This window comes from Protopterus annectens, chromosome 3.part0, assembly GCF_019279795.1.
Source record: "Protopterus annectens isolate FY-2018-M chromosome 3.part0, PAN1.0, whole genome shotgun sequence".
Lineage (NCBI taxonomy): Eukaryota > Metazoa > Chordata > Ceratodontiformes > Protopteridae > Protopterus > Protopterus annectens.
Window position 1 is genome coordinate 1,645,215,256 of NC_056731.1, and position 18,904 is coordinate 1,645,234,159.

The following is an 18,904-nucleotide window of genomic DNA, read 5'->3' on the forward strand; positions in this document are numbered from 1 at the left end:
ACTTATACTCCCCAGAGGAGTGTTTTACCAAAGATACTGATTTTGATGAAGGGGAAGGTTCCTCCAGGTCACCACCTGATGATGTTTCCTTCGGAAACATCCTTGAAATCCTGAAACAGGTGACTGGTCTTCCATCCAACATGCATTGGAGTTAGTATACCTGGAGTCTTTTCGTGTCCAGCCTTCTACTTTTTGGATCTCTCCACCTGCTGTCGATCTAAGTAAATTGATCGCTTAGCAGGCGTGGAAGATGCCCGACTCCATCGAGCCAATCTCCATGAGGCCTGAATGTGTCCTATTGGCCCCTAAGGACAAGCCACACTGGTCAAAAGGGATAACCGTTGATGCCATGGTGACAGAAGCAGCCATGAAGAAGAAACTTGCTGAGGAAAATCCAACTATCCATCCTCCTAACAAAAAGTCTAGGACTTTGGATAGGTTTGGGAAGTGTGTTTATGCTTCAATGACCTTCACTCACAGGTCCTTGAATTATATGGTGCACTTTACAAGATTACAGAGGGATCTGATTAAGGAGCTCTCGGATACCCTCTTAGGAGCAATGGCTGAAGGGATTCGGGACAAAGTCTCCTCTCAGCTGGCAACCCTTGATGCAATTTCTAACTCATCCATGAGGCTGATTGCTCACACAGCTGAAGGAACAACTAGAGCAGAAGGTTCAGGCATAGCCAGTAGAAGGCACTCCTGGATGTGCTTCTGTGATTTTGCAGAGCCATTTAAAGCATCATTCATCAATGCTCCCTTTGACGGATCTATCCTTTTTGGTCCCAGGGTTAAAGACACTTCAGCCAGATCTGAAAAAGATGGCAAGACCCTTTCTAACATAGGTGTATGTTTCTCCACTTCTCAGAGGCCTTACTCTAGGAACCAGAGAAGTGGGAGACTATGGTTTAAAAATTCCAAAGGGCCTTTCCAGGATTCACCCCGCAAAGACTTTCCCCAGGGCAGAGGGGGAAATAATGGAAGTCGCCACCCCAGAAGCAGAAATGGACTGCAAAACCAGGGGTCCAGAGAATCTTTCTTTGGTACTTTATATCAGTACACCTGAATGGGGGCCCGACTGACCTCCTCTGGTAGCAGTCAGGGGACAACTTTCTCTACACCAGTCTGCCTGGCAAATATTAACTATGGACAAATGGGTGCAGGAAATAATATCCAGAGGTTACAAAATTCCACTATCTTTACCCCTAATAACCCAGAAAAGATTCCCAGATGTTCCATGCAGTAACAGGGAAGCAGCAGTCCTAGAAATTCAAAAATTGCTAGTCAAAAGAGTCATCTAAAAAGTCCCACCAGATCAAACAGGATCCGGGTTTTACTCAAGGTTCTTTTTAGTGCCCAAAAAAACGGGACTGGAGACCCATCTTGAATCTCAGCCAGTTCAACAAGGCAGTTCAATAAACCAAATTCTGTATGGCCTCGGTACAGTCGATACTTCCACTCTTGGAACAAGAATATTGGATGTGCTCTGTAGACCTCCAGGATATGTATTACCATATAAAAATGGACAAACACTCCAGGAGTTTTCTGTGCTTCCACCTGGGAGCCAGTCATTTCCAATTCAAAGCAATGCCCTTTGGACTCACCATAGCCCCGATGATGTTCACCAAATGCATGGCAGCAGTAGCAGCTCATCTCAGACTGCAAGATTTTCGAGGTTTTCCATACCTCAACAACTGGCTCCTTACCACTACCACCACGTATCAGTTAGAACAGGTAAGAGATTACACTCTACACTTCTGTACATCTCTAGGCATAACAATAAATTTTGAAAAGTCAAGCTTACAATCTTCTCAGCAATTAGAATTCATCGGAGCCTGTTTAGACACTGTTACAGGAGTTGCTTCACTTCCTCCAGAAAGACTACAATGAATCAGATTCCATGTCCAACAAATTCTATTAAACAAAAGAATTCCAGCAAGACTAGTCCTGAAAGCATTAGGTTTAATGGCAGCATCAATCACTCTTGTCCCCTTAGCAAGATATCACATGCAAATCTTGCAAAGGTTACTTAATTCCCAATGGTCTCTGGCACACCAGCCTATGTCTTACCTGATCGTAATTACCAATCGCTGCAAACGGGATCTTATTTGGTGGCTCCACTCCAATCAGATTCTCTTAGGATGACCTTTCATTCTTCCCCAACCCCAAGCCATAGTGATCACAGATGCTTCCCAGATTGGGGGGGCATTATCTGGGAAGGACAGTCCAAGGAACATGGTCCCAAATGGAGGCCAACTTGCACATCAATGTTCTAGAGATAAGGGCAGTGCTGTTAGCGTTGCAAGTACTCCAGGATACCCTTCCTCTAGGGACAGTAGCAATTCAAACGGACATGTCAGTAGTCTGGTATATCAACAAACAAGGGGGAACCAAATCTTACCCATTGTGTCAAGAATCCCTCTAAGTTTGGCAATGGGAGATTTCTTCCAACCACTTTCTCACAGCAACGCATATCCCGGGAAGCTCCAACATGATAGCAGACAAGCTGAGCAGAAACATTATCATATATCACGAGTGGTCTCTCAATCCTGTAGTGGAAAACAAGATTTTGCATACCTGGGGCCAACCTTGCTGCAATCTTTTTGCCTCTCCCCTGAACAACAAGTGCAGAAGTTATTTTTCCCTAATCCCCACTCAGGGGGAGTCACCCAAAGATGCTCTTCTCCACAATTGCCCCCCCCCCACCGATCTTCTCTGTGGCTTTCCCCCAACTCCCCTGATATCTCAGTTTCTAAAGAAAACCAAGAGGATGGAAAATGCAATAATCCTCATTGCTCCATTCTGGCCTTGACAGGTTTGGTTTCCCTTCCTCTGGCCTCATCTTCTTCAGGAACCATGGATTCTGGACCCAGCTTCAGATCTGTTGTCTCATCCAGAGGGCATGGTTCATCGAAACCTTCAACATCTCAAGCTCACTGCATGGCTTCTCCAGTTCCCATGATTGCCAGGCATCCTCTCCTTTCCACTCCTCTCCAGCAAATGATTGTGGCTCATCACAAACCTTCCAGTAGGAAACTTTATCAAATTAAGTGGGAAAATTTTATAAACTGGCCCTGAACAATGTACTTGACCCTTAAACAAGCCCCGTTCATAAGGTTTTGGATTTTTTAGTTAGCCTCTACCAATCTGGTTCCTCGGAATCAACAATTAACATTCACCTAGTGGCAATCTCGAACTTTCACATGGGATTTTATGGCTCATATCTAATGTCACATAAACTTTGTAAAGCATTTTTAAAGGGACTCCTGATGGTAAGACCTCCATTCAAAGAACCCATTCCTCCTTGGGATCTAATCTTAGTCCTTCAGATCCTTACTATGTCTTCTTTCGGACCATCAGTGACTTGTGACTTGAAGTATTTATCTTGGAAAACTTTATTTTTGGTGGCTATTACATTGGCCAGAAGAGTATCTGAACTTCAGGCCTTATCATGCAAACCTCCTTACTTAATATTTCACAAGGATAGGGTTGCCCTTAGGACCAATCCATCCATTTTACCAAAAGTAGTTTCAGAATCTAATATAAATCAGACAATTCAGTTGCCAGTCTTTTTCCTTAATTTTTCCAGGGGAGTATTCTCTTCATTTACTAGTATTCTCTTCATTTACTAGTATTCTCTTCATTTACTAGTTTTCTCTTCATTTACTAGTATTCTTTTCATTTAATAGATGTTCACAGGCAACTACCTTTTTTTCTTCATAGAACAAAGGATTTCAGAAAATCTGACCAATTCTTTTTTGCATTTTCCTCTCTCTCTCTCTCTCTCTCTCTCTCTCTCTCTCTCTCTCCAATTTTGAAGGTTACCTTGGCAAAATGGTTTAGAGACTGTATTACTTTCATCTGTCACTCAAAAGGGCTCCATCTTCCACAGTGGCAACTTCTGCATCCTTGGATGATATCTGTCCAGTGGCTACTTGTTCTCCTCATACCTTTATCACTCATTACAAATTGGATCAGGTCTCAAGGGGACAGGCATCATTCGGTTCGATGGTGCTTAGGAATATTCTTTCATGAGACCTCCCAAGACTAAAGTAGCTGGGGACTCCGTCCCACAGTCAAGGATTACGTGAAGACTGATAACATCAGATAAAGAAGTTATGTCTTACCATAACGTTCCATCAGTGTTGTCGATCTTCACTAATCCTTGACATTCCCCTCCTCCATCCCCCATCCTGAGACTCTTAGTGGATCGAATTATCCCATAACCGGCTTCATAAAAGTGACGCATAATTGGCCACTTTTTTATACTTTTTCTATTTATCTGCCACTAAAGTAGGCAAACTCGATCTGAGGTAATTTAGGGAGGAGCGTTATGGGTAAAAGCCTAGCTCGAGAGTTTGGAGAGGGTGAGCTGAAGTAAATGTCTGAGTCAGTTCCGTGGCTCAGATTACTGAAGACCAACAACACAGATGGAACATTATGGTAAGGCATAACTTCTTTTTCCTGCTGCTGCACAAGACTAAACATGAACCCATCCAGAAAATATTGTTTTTGCGGGGGGCCACCCACCACACCCCCTGCTCATTTATATATATATATATATATATATATATATATATATATATATATATATATATATATATACACACACACACACACACACACACACACACACACTAACTCCAGTATCGCACAATCCCCAAGCCATATCCCAGGGATTGTCGATCTCAAAATCATGGGTGTCTGTTTAGTTTTTGCAGAGCAGCAAAACTGTGTTGCTTGCTGTGTTGATATTGTGGCTCTCACTGTTATGTATATTTGATTATGTGAACATACGATATTCTAATATTGATCATTTGCAAGTGGTATATCAACTTCTCATAAGGAACCATATAGATATGGACACACACACACACACACACACACACACACACACACACACACACACACACACACTCCACATCCAGAATAATTCAGCATTCAAACTGTTTAGTAATGTTTCTGTTTGTCAGCACAGCCAAACAAAACAAGAAGTAAAACTAGACTCAAACTGGTTCGCCATTTCTGAATAATGGTAGTGTTATGGAAAGGATTTTTCTAAGATAAGGTGAAGATTTAGGGTTATGATTAGGAGCAGGATTATGGTTAGCAGACATTACTAAGGAAGGTGGGAGGCTTTCATCCTGCACACCTTATTAATACATCTTAACCCTAACCCTGACCCTGGCCTTAACCTTGACCCTAGCCCTACATTTACCTTAGAAAAACCTTTTCTGTAACACTACCATTACACAAGACAGCTCGGACACATACTACATACAAACACATATAAACATATGCACACACATTACATCTATCCTCATAGCTAACCCTAAATCTAATCCCAATGTGCAAACACTTGCGAGCACACACAGACGCGTGCACGCGCATGCACACACACACACACGCGCGCACACACACACACACACACACACACACACACACACACACACACACACACACACACACACACACACACACACACACACACACACACACACACACAAGCACACACACAAACACACTAAATTAATCTCCTTACCTAAGCTTAACTCTGACCCTAACTGCAAACATTTATATACACACACACACACACACACACTCACTCACTCACACATACACACACACACACACACACACACACACACACACACACACACACACACACACACACAAACTCTATAATCACACACACTAAATTAATACCCTTACCAAACTCTAATTCTAAGACTAATCTGCAAATATTCACACAAACACATCCCCACCCCTAATACAAATCACTTAACTGTTTCAAAACACAAATATTCAGCAACACATATGTTTGATAAAACATATGGGAAAACATTCCCCCATTTCATTTTTTTGAACAAATGCATGTTCACTAAAGTGTAGAGGACCCACGTACACACACACATATATGTATAATTTTGTCGTTAGGGCTCCATGTTAATTAAATCCAAATGGTACTGGGAGCTATCTGAAGAACACAGATGCATACCATAACACATCAGACATTAATGCTGCCTAGAATGGGAATATAGTTTATTCTGAGTGAAGCAAGTGGTGGGAATATAGTTTATTTTGAGTGAAGCAAGTGGTTCTTGTCATTACAGAAAATGGCACCCACACAATCTACATGCACATTATATACCATGCAGCTTTACTTTCTTTATAACTATAATCAATCCATCATTACATAATTTTCTAAATTCCTTCCTTCCCTTAAACCTCACTTCTCCTCATCATCATTATTCTGCATGTTTTGTTCCCATAATTTTCATTTATTTCCATTGTGAGATTTTATACAGCAGTGCTCTCTGAAGCTGCTTCTCCTTTACTGAACAGTAATAAGAAACTTATAACAAAGTATATAAGAAACATAAATACAAAGCAAATCTTCCTAAGAGGTTAACTGGTGATACTGAGGAAATGTTATGCCTATAAGAAAAAATTTCTGTATGTGTGTAAAGATACTGTTCGAGCTATAAACATGAGTCTTCATGGCAGTTAAATGTATGCTTGTTAAAGAAAACTCTGTGTTAACATTATACCATAGACTTCCTATAAAAAGGGTGTGTGGGATAAAATTGCTTTACCAACTCTCTGGTAACATTTTATAAAGGGTTCTGCCTCTAAATGCTAAACTCTCTGACAATAAGAAGAGGATGTAATATTGTGAACTGCTAGAAAGAAAATTCTTTGCATACCTAGTGAATTGAGCCATGGGGATGTACTGAAAAATGAGAGGCAAAAGAGGTACTAAGCAAAACAGCAAATGTACTGCCACCATTTGAGGGAACAGATGTTAAGCATTGCTAACATATAGCAAAATGGGTTCACAAAAGAAAGTGATATTTTTCAAAAACATCTGGACCCAAACAATGCTATGGTGCAGCAGGATGAGAATACACAATCAAAATAGGTCTGATAAGTCAGAGCAAATGGGTGTTTTGCATTCAAGTTAAAACTGTGCAACTGAGACCTTATGTGAGTGTAGAAATGCCAAGGTGGCCAGGGGCACTTCCTCTAAGGAAAGAGAATGAATAGCAAAGTTGGAATACACGGCTTCTGAAAATGACAATAAAATGGCAAAGAATTTTTAAATAGATGTTGGCTGACTTTGACCAACAGAAGATTGTTGGTTTGGCCTAGAGGCTGATATGAGCAATCTGTACAAGTTGGAAAACTACAGTATAATAGTAAACTTGAAAGATTGCTGATGTGGTCTAGGAACTCTATGAACAAGCTGTACAAGTTGGAAAAGTAAAATATAATAGTAAATTTGAAAGGTCTAAGAAGTGCTAAGGTGAGTAATATCACAAGCCAAAAGGAAAAGAACAGGTTTTAAAGGAATTTGAAAATGCAGTGCATAAATGTGGGAAAAGCGCAAAGTGGACTGATAGTTGAACATGCAAGACAAAAGAAAAGACACTTTCAGACCTAAACTGACACTGTATGTTTAGAGACCAAAAAGGAAGAATTTTGACAGGAGCCAAAATAGTTAACAGTGCTCTCTGCTTGATCTAAAAGTGGAGTAACTGAATGTATATGCTGAGAGGGAGTTAGTAAATACACAGCTTTGAGAGAAAATGCTCTCCTTAATCTAAAATTGCAATAACAGAGTGTGTAAGTTGAAAGTGAGTTGCTAAAGAAGCAATTCCAAGCTACTGAGAACATAGTCAGGAATTGTACACATACTTGTACTCAGAACTGTGAAGCCCAACCCATACAACAAAAGACATTTGAACATATATATGAAAATACAATTGCTTACAAGTAAGGAACACACAAATGATATGTACTTAAGGAAGTACAGCGAGTCAGTAATAATGACTTAAATGCACCCAGTCAAGACATCCAGGAGCTATAACAAAAATACAAAAAAAGAAAAAGAAAAAAAAGAATGAAAGAAGGATAAAGAAAAAGAAAAAAGAATGCTTTGTATGTATACTGCTGGAAAAAAGAGGAAGCTGTATTGCAAGATGGATGAACAGTAAGAATATATTATTAAGATGACCACTAAGTGTAAACATTTTGAGGGTGAAAATAAAATCCAAACCAAGCAGTAAATTAACATTGTATGTTAACCTTTGCTTTTTATCCTGTGTGACCTTACAAGAAACAGTCAGAGAGCCTGAATCTGTTAAAATGAACCTAAGCCAAACTGGGAGTATGCAAAGTACCTCAGATGCAGTTAATGTTGAATTTAGCCCAGTTGCTTTAGGTTTTTCTCATTTATCTTATAGTCTCAACATAAAAAGGATAAACAGAACAAAATAGCTGTGGCTACCTTGTCCTTAATCAACAAGAAAAGAAAAATGTACCTATAAAAAACTCAAAAATTAACCAGAGACCAAATAAAGCTTATGCAACAAAAAAATACAACAGTATCAGAATGGTCTGATGTCATGGAAACTGCAGTTCTCTGTGAAGAAGAAGATAACATAGTCAAGTACATACTGAGTTGCAGAAGTAACGGTACCACATGAAGTTTGAACTGGAGAGTGAAAATGCTCAGCTGAGCTCTAAACAGGAAAATAAATAACTAGACAGAAGAAATCCTGAGCCAAAATTAGCGCCTACACAAAGCCTTGGGGGGGGGGGGAGTCAAGCAATAGAACTGAGAATATATTAAAAGGGGTTACAAACTAGTAGTCAACAGTTCAAATTGTCAAACAGAGAAAAAAAAACAGTACAGATGATCGAAAATCAGATGATCATATGCACCAGTATTCTTATACGAGAGATTGTAGTCCACTGGGGGATTGGAGAATTCACCCTTGCGTACTTTATTGTGATCTCAGAGTTGAACATGTAATTAGCACGGTGTATTTTTTTTTTTTTTTTTTTATCAGATGGTAAATTGAGCATCTGGGATCATTCACTTGTTTTTCAATGTATTAATTTTATGATGTATTGACATACATCTATTTAAAGATAGACCCTTTGGTATAAACAGATAAAAGCAAGTAGCATGTCTTTCTCATATGGTATTCTGGTAAAAATGTTTTCAATTGTTTCAGAACCTTATAACAACACTGGAAATGATGATGATGATGTTGATGGTTCTGATACTGAACAACAATACTACTTTAACAGAATACAAGGGTCAGCAGCTTAACAGATGTGGAAAGGATAAACCCAATTGAAGAGAGCTTTCAGGATGCAAACAGGCAAGGTCTGTCACTTGATTTACATAATATTGTGGAAGAAGAAATTAATAGCTTAACACAAACTGAATCAAGTGTTCTGAACCTACCAATAAAAGAACAGCAACACTAGGCTAATGCACTGACCAAACTGATGACCCACAAATAACAGTCCATGGAAAAGAGAACTCTGTATGAACCAAGATGATTACAGTGTTATGCATAATTCCATGTTTGTTATTTTCCCAGAAATTGCCCCACCTGGAATAATGACTGGGGAAAAGAGACCCCTATGTCAGTGAGATTGTGCGCAAGCCAAGGTGGAATTTGGCTGGCCAGTGTCATTCATACCCACAGGTCTGAGCTGGGGATATGTGGCATAGTAGTTCCACATGTCTGAGCTGGAGGATATGTGGCACAGTACCCCCAGCGACTGTTGTAGGGTATGTATAGCTGACATGTTTGAGCATTGTAGGGAGGGGAATTTTGCATACATGCCCTGAAAGGAGGAATCTACACCATCCTTGTAAAAAGAGAAGAATAGAAGCAAAGCAGAAAGAAACAGACAGACAGAGACTGAGGGAAAAGAGACAAAATAAATCAATGGCCTTGGAGCTAGAAAATAAACTGTCGACCAGTGGTAAGCCTGTTTTCTTTTTAGCGATACAGATTAATCATGAAGAGACTAAACAGAAGTTAAGGTCTAGGACTTCATTTTGTTTAGAAGAAGGGACTGTGCTGGTCTTAAACTGTTTTTGTATGAAGTTCTAAAAAATGTATGGGATAAAATAATGAAGCATGATGACCTTACATGTTCCTAAATGCTTTGTGCCTTTTGGCTTTTCCCGGTTAAGGGTCGCCACAGCAGAACTCCGGTCCGCTAATGATTGGTAGTTGATTTTTACGTGCTGAGTTACCAGCCCTGATGCACAACCTTCAACGAAGGTACGCCCATTCACGCATGTCTCCACGCAGAAGGCGCTCTAGCTGAGAATCGAACCAGACAGCGTCTTACTGTGAGGCGACAATGCTACCGCAGCACCACCACCGCGGGTGCATGTACTCAAACAATAATGAAAGAAAAAAAAACAATCAGGGACTTACTGCAATATAGCTTATTGTCTTAGCTTACAGCTGCAGTCTGTGTGTGCTCTGTGGAAGCTAGTGATAATTTATTAAAGGCTCAGAGTTTTACCCTCATTGACATGAATGAACCTAAGAGGTTTGAGACATTAAGATGAAGTAGTAAATACAATTAAACGTTATTCATAGAGTTAGTAGTTCCTGCAAATACTATAATACACATTTTATATCTATGTAATCTATCTATCATGATATTTATTTTTCCTTGGCTCAATACTGAATGGTCAGCTAGCATTCTGATACTTGTGTTAACTGTTTTGGAGTTTTGTATTAGTAGTATATCTAAAAGCTACAAAAATTAAATCTAATTAAGGTAAGGGGGCTGCACCCCCTTGCCCTTCAGTATGTCATTGTGCAAAAAATACCCCTAACATATACATACTAACTCAGACTGCATAAAAGTAACTGAATGCTACTCAACAAAATGACAGTCAACTATTTCATATCTGATGTATTGCCATTTTATATTTATTTATTTTATTTAACATTTATTTTACCAGGCTAAGTCCAACTGGACATCATGTGTCCTTTTTCAGTGGAGTCCTGGGGAGAAAAGCTCCAAAGAAATAACAGTGTACATGCATGCTTTAGATAACAATAAAACTTCCATACAAGATAAGAGAAACACTGAAGTACAAAAACAATTATGTAGAACAATAGGATACTCAGGAGTAGTACCATTATTTACAACATATACAAAAAGTACATTTCAGGTGAGAGTATGGTGTAAGCATTAAAGGCTTCAATGGGTCACTTACATATGGAAAAGTGGGTCTTCAATGGGGGGGGGGTCTTTGCAGTTGCAGAGAGAGTTAGTATTGAGGTGTAATTTAAGAAGGCCTTTGAAGGTGCCTGTGTGACTTGGTAGCCTGAGTTCAGGTGGGAGGGTGTTCCATGCTTTGGCAACATCATGGGAGAATAAGGCCTCCCTAGAACTGTTATTGCATGGATTAACTTAAATCAGGTTTTTAATACTTGAACGTAGCTCCTTTTTACGGGTGTGAAAGTTTAGCATGTCGGCAAGGGCAGGACACTTCCCCAGATGGAAGAGAATTTGATGGGCTATGATCAGTTGGTGGTAGCGTAGGAGGTTTGGAAATTCTAACCAGTGCAGTTTAGTTAGGGATAGGCAATGGTGGGAATGTGATCTATTATTGGCAGTGAACCTAGCTATTTTATTGTAGCATGTAGAGAGTTTGTTCAGGTTGGTTTTGTTAATATTGGTGGGAAATGGAGAGGCATAAAGTAGTGTTGATAAGAGATGAGTTCTGGCTATTGTTGTTCTAGTCTCAGGGGTTAGGAATAGTTTGCAACGATATAGGCAATCTAGATTTTTATGGACTTTAGAGGTAGTTTGGGATATGTGTGTATATATATATATATGTATTATATATAAATATGTGTGTGTGTGTGTGTGTATATATATATATATATATATATATATATATATATATATACACACACACACACACACACACACACACACACACACACACACACACACACACACACACACACATATATATTTAGATGTATGGATCTACTTTAAAATATCGTATTCCATATCACCGAAATTCAAATTATCAAGACCATAATGTCATAAACTAACATTAGCAAAAGCTAAAAAGATAGAGTGTCAGAATGTCAAGATGTGTTGGTTTAGTGTAATGGCGTTTGCTAAAATAGTGCAATGTCTCTTTAAGATTTTAAAGTACGTGAAAATCAATATGGTGAATGTTTCTTTGCTATGTGATGGTGTTGCCAGTGAAGTTTGTGGAAATGTACGGCTGACACAAGAAGACGTTTTACAAGTATGTGTTAGGTAGAAATGGCAGTATTTAAGTGAGAAAATTCTGTTTTTTCTATGTATGCACATAGTGTTAGATGCAGAGGTAAAGCTGTATGTGTATGTTGAACTTAAGTACTGTATGAGTAGTTTAACCTATTTTTCAATGTAGTGCAGTCTTGGAGATGGTAGATTTATGCATAGAGTATGGTAAATAATTGAAGTGTTTTACTGATTTCTATGTTTTGGGACTCAATTTTCTCATGTTTTAGGAATTTTGGATATTGTGACAGTCAATGTTTTTCTTTTTCAGTAATGTAAATTTACGACGTTATGGTCTCGATAATTTGAATTTCGGTGATATGGGAATATGATATTTGAAAGTAGATCCGTGTATATATACACACATATGCACATTTGTGTGTTTGTGTACACGCGTGTAAGTACATAATGACATAGTGTGTATGTATATATATATATATATATATATATATATATATATATATACATATGTATATAAAATATTAGAAACGATGACTAAGATTGTATTGCTTTTGATCAGTATTCAGTTAGTTGAAATTAATGTATTTCAGAGTGAAAAGTGATCACAATTCATCAAATTTATAGAAATACTTGCTTTATTACAATGATGTAATGATGTTCGGTTTCAAATAGATAATCTCAGGTTAGTATTTTAAATGAGAATTATAAACACCAAAGCAATTACTAGCAAATATTCCAAAGAAGTACTGGAACCCTTGCTCTGCATAACATGGCACTGTTGTATGTGTCAGTCAACATATGGTCATGAGAAGGTGTGGGCAAAATGCCTAAACAACATTCTTATATACAGATCATGTCCTCTGTCTTGTTTTTTAACTTAAGTGGTGAGAAATTTGTTTTGAGAAGGCACCTCATACATTGGTACCACAATTCCACATAGTTTTGTGCATGTGGTAATTGTACTGTGAGGTCCAACGAGCATCCAAATTGAGAAAGTTACATTGGGTGGTGGGTGGAAACCTTGCTGAATCAGTCTGTCTGTCTGTTACTGAGTTTGCACAAGACACCACACACACATGTTTCCTCAAAGTGTGTCAAGAGAGGCACCACCTAATCAAGAAAACATGGTTTAAGCAGTTCATAGTGGAGACTTATTCAGATTTTTCAAGGAAAAAAAACGGCCCTACTAATTGTTAAATAAAGCATCGGGACTCAGTTGAGGAGCTATTCACCTGTACCAATCCACACTTCTGCACACACATCTATATTTTTTAGTGCAAGTGCAAAAAATAAAACAGGCACAGCTTTCACTGCCACATATTCCACGTCAGTAAGTACAAATACAGGATGTAGCACAGTAGCTGGAATGCCAAATCATTTGTATACCAGATTCCACATCATCTGGCATGCATGCTGTGCCTTTGCTGGCATAAATACATACAACAAAGGTATGCTCTTTGAACTGCCACATGCATTTAGGTAAGCATGCACTGAATGTAATTGTCTGAAATTATTATCAGGGAAGGTTCCATCAGCCATCCAGCATTTCAAGAGGTGGTAATAATGCACGCTGTGAAAGATCCATCAGTTACTTTATTTTTAAGAAGCTTCTATTCTTTTACATACAGTTTGCTAATGTCCAGGTGGCTGATCTGCAGATTTCTAGGGATATATCTCACAGCCTTTTTACATCTCAAACCATTAACCCTTTGCATCTTAGCACAACGAGAAGCCATTTTAGTATCACTGTCTTTTGATATTCCAGCCAACACATGCTCCACTATCTGGCAAGGGGAATGCATAATGTGTGAAGTACAATCTTTCAGTACTGATAATGGTGTGCACTTCCCTACTTCTGCCAGATAAGGAACACGGTGGTGAGGGGAAGAATTCATTAATTCCTGACCTTCAGATCTAGGCAGCATAACACACCTCCCACAGCACTTCTCTGAATGCTTGTATTTAGTTTCCTGATACACTTTCCCATTAATTCTCTTCTCACAAACACATGTCCATCAATAACCAGCATTTCATTTCCATGTTGTGGTATAACTGTGCCATAGCCCTTGCCAACTTATCTTTGAACAAATTCCAGGGCATACCTCTCAAGTGTACCTTATTATGAGGAAAGTACCTCATTTGGGGTCTTAAAAAGTTCATGTTCCTTAAGCTTCCACAATGAAAGGGTCTGTCACACATTCGGTGTTAGGGATTTTTTGACTGATATCCATAGTAAATAGAAATGAATTATATCATTTCATTAAAAGATAATTTTTATAAGTAAAACCGGCATACTTTAACCATCCTATGACCTTAATAGTTGAAGATGTTAGTAAGCCATTAGTATGTGTTCCACAAATTGCCCATTTTTTTCAGATTATGAGGGCTAATGTTCCTCATTTTGGAGATGGAAGGTTGAGAGCTATGCCAGGGCCTCTGTAGGCAAATCCTGAGAAATCTGGCTAGATTCAGCCGTTAGTAATCATAATGTACTGCGTGCTTACATATACTATTTAAAGGTAGTTATTGTTACACCTTTCCAGTGACAACCAATCAAACAGCAGCATGTCACCAAGGAAGATCATTAATAAACTTGCACATAGTACAAGAAGCATAATACATAACAGGGGTAACCTCTCTGCAAAATAACAAAGCAAGCAATGTTAGTTACATGTTGGGCAATAGTTATATTCTGCATACTACAGGAATACCAGCTTCAAGAATAATCCAGCATAATGTGGATATTACATGGCACTGACATCATCATTGCAATAAGTACATTGAAACTGACAGTACAGTGCATATACCGCAAGTTTACCACAAACATTTTGAAAATGTATAAAAATGTGCAGCAGAAATGCATCATTCTTCTTTATACCAAGGACTACCTTTGAAGGCAAGCCATGTTTCCAAATGCTCACTTCACTTACTTTCAGGTGCGCCACAACATCTTACTTTATACATACCTGGATTTCACATGGAAATGCAGTGTGGCAATGAAAACATTCATCAGCAGATGCATTCACTGCCTTCATTACCAACATCATGACTTTAACATTACTATACAATACACATTTCTATGAGCATTAATTACTTTACAGAATGCTGTTTTGCAGGCTTGCCCTAATGTACTGCATCCGACAAGACACCAAACTCCTCCAGTGAGCCACAACCACCATAGAAGAAAGTGAACAGTAACAACTGTTAACAAGAATGCCAACCTAACTAAAAGGCAAGAAACCAAAAACTTTTAACATTTTTAACCAATCTAAGCACTTTTGTCTTCAAAAGATAAGACTTCGTCAATAGAATTTATTGCACCTTTTAGTGAATTGTTGCTTCCAATTGGTGGTCACATTGTATAAAAGGACATGGTTATTATGTGTACTTTATCTCTGATGAAGGCTCACTGGAGAGGTTTGGTGCCTTGTTGGATTGGTTCTTTAAGACTTTCAGACTTTCAGCAGCCATTACAAGGTTATACATATATACATACACACGCGCAAACACACACACACACACACACACACACACACACACACACACACACACACACAAATTATGTATGGGTATATGTCAAGTAATCAAACAGGCATACCAATAATATATACAGTGGTATAGTGCTCCCTAGTGACTGCTCCAGAGTCGGTCAGTGCTCCCTAGTGACCGCTCTGGAGCGGGTCAGTGCTCCCTAGTGACTGCTCTGGAGCAGGTCAGTGCTCCCTAGTTTCATAGTTTCATAGTATAGTACTAGGCTATCTGCCCTGGGGCATTTGTAAGCCTAGCCATAGTGATGTGGCTTTTGCCACCCCATGAAGTGGTACAAAAATGTACAGAATAAATCTAGAATACTGTGCCCCTGTCTAGCAGTGACACAGATGTGACTCCTGGGGTAAACTTACGATCTCCCATCCACTCATCAAGATTTCTCTTGAAGAGAGTCAGTGAGGGGCTCTGCCTAATACGAACTGGGATCCTGTTCCAAAGCATGGGAAGCCTCTGGGTTATGAATCTATCCCTCCAGCATGTCCTATTCATACTTGTGCCGAGGTTTAAGTCTTTAGCTCTCGTGGTCCTGATGGATTTGGATTTTTTGAGGTGGAGCATGTCCATCAGATCCTGATTGGACATGGCCTTGTCGTCAGGCAGAGATCACCTCTGAGCAGGCGGTATGCTACTGAATAGAGCTGAAGTTTCTTTAGTCTGGCAGAATAAGACATATGTTGGAGACCCTTGATCCTTTTGGTGAGGTACTTTTGTGGTCTCTCCAGCTGTTGCAAGTGCCGGGTGAGGTACATACCAAATGGGGCATTGTACTCAATCATGGGTCTGATGAGGGAGGAATATAGGGGTACAATGACATCCTTGGATCTGGATGTGAAACCCTTCATGATGAGGTGTGCAAGGTAGAATGTTTTTCTAACCACTTTGGCAACGTGGGTGTCAAATGAGAGGTCACTGTCTACTTGGGTCCCTAGGTCTCTGATTACTTTTTCCATACTCAGTGGGTTGCTGTCTATGTGATAATTTGTGGGTACTTTGTTTTTTCCAAAAGGGATGACTATACATTTTTTGGCATTTAGTTTAAGGTCGTGACTACGGCACCAGTTGTCCGTTTCAGTGAGGCCTTTTTGTAGGATGTGTGTATCTTCTGGTGTATCGACTATGGTGCCTAGTTTGCAGTCATCTGCGAACTTTGTCAGCCACAGCCCTCCCATGTTTGCTTTAACATCTGAGAAATAAATGCCGAACAAGAGGGGTCCCAGGACAGATCCCTGTGGGACACCACTTGTGACTGGCTTTGAGTCTGACATTGCTCCAGCGATTTTAACTTTATGGGTTCTGTCCTTTAGCCAGTTTGCAACCCATCTAGTGACATAAGGGTTTACTTTTAAGCTGTTTAGCTTATCTATGATGCCTGAGTGGGGTATTGTGTCGAAGGCCTTAGCCAAGTCCAGGTATGCTGTATGGACTGCTTTGCCCTCATCAATGGCTCTAGTGACTGTTTGAAAAAGTCAACCAGGTTTAAAAGGCAGGATCTGCCCTTTACAAAGCCGAACTGGGTGGGGTCAAGCGTCTGTAGGTCCCCTATGTCTCCGTTTATGAGTTCCATAATGATTCTTTCCATAGCTTTGCAGACCAGGCTAGTCAAGCTTATGGGGCGGTAGTTTCCAGGGTCTGTAGAGGCACCCCCCTTGTGGAGTGGGGCCACTGTTGCTGTACGCCAGTGTTCAGGTACATATCCTGAAGTAAGGCTAAGGTTAAATAGCATTTTTATGTGTGGGTTTAGCTCCTCTTGGAGTTCACGTAACACGCACTCCGGGATACCGTCAGGTCCCATTGATGCTGTGTTTTTTGCTTTGTTTAGAGCGGTTCTCACTTGGACATCTGAGATGACAGGGAGATTACATTCAGCTGGGATAAGTATTTCTTCTTTTGGGGGTGAAGGAGGCGAGAAATTTGCACTGAACTTGTCAGCCAGAATGTTAGCAATATCTGTGGGTTCAGTGTATTTTTTGTTGTTGTGAACCAACTCTGAGCATATCTGAGGGTTTCCGCCCAGGTTTCTAACATAGCTGAAAAAGGCTTTGTGGTTATCTTTAGTGTCCTTAGTGATTTTTCTCTCAAAGTTCGCCTTGGATGTTTTTATGAGAGAACGTAGTTTTCTGCTAATGTTGATCAGAGATGTCTTCCCTTCATGGGATTTCGCTCTGACGTGCAGTAGCTTCCTTCTTTTGTTATACAATTTGTTTATGGCTGAGGTCCACCAGACAGGATGCTTACATTTGGTGGAGAGGGACTTGGATTTGTTTGGGATTGCATGATCCATGCATTCTTGGAGATGTCCATAGAAAGCATTTGTGAAGGATTCGGCATTGTGGGATGTGGTATCCACTGGCACAGTGGGCTTAAAGGATACCATCTCAGTCTTAAGAAGAGTGAAGTCTGCTTTTGAGAAGTTTTTCACTGTGGTCTTTTGTGCTGGGGTGGAGAGGAGATGGGATATGTATATCCAGGGTGATTAGTTTGTGGTCAGATCTCACCAGTAAGGGGTATACTTCCGGTGTGGAGCATTTTGTCCCCATATTTGTGATGATCAGGTCTAGTATATTATCTCCCCTAGTGGGAGAGGTGACTAGTTGCTCCAGTGCATTTGAATTTATGAATTCCAGGAACCTTTGGGCTAGGGTATTAAGGCTAGAATAATGTACCCAATCTATGTTTGGGTAGTTGAAGTCTCCCAGTATGATGGTATTTTGTGATACATTCATATCCTCCAATGTCTTCAGGAAGGCTGAGTGGGGTTCTTGAGATTGGAAGGGTGGTCTGTAACATGCTACCAGTTGTATAGCAGTTTTGCCTATGGTTAGTTGCACCTGTATGGTCCCTGATGCTTCATGTGTTGCTACTAACCTGGAGGTGTGGGTGTCCTTTATGAATATGGACACTCCCCCTCCCTTTGTGGTTCGGCCTGGGTTTTGGGGCCGAAAAGCATGATACGAGGTATAACCTGGTAGCGCTGGGGTGCTCTCAGGAGCCTTGAACCAGGTTTCAGTTACTGCACAGACATCGATGTTCTCCATGCTGAGGAGTGCATCAAGTGCCTGCATCTTGAGATTTAGACTTCTGGCGTTGAGCAGCATTACCCTTAGTTTTTTTCCATTTTTGTTTTCTAAGGAGGTGGGTTTGTCTTTTGAGCCTTGCCTAAAAAAGGCACTATGGGGGTGGCAAGAGCCTTAGCCAATATCCGGAAGCCCAGTGGTGACAGGTGTAAGCCATCCCTTGCGAAGCAGCGTGGCTTGTCAAACATATCATCCCAGGC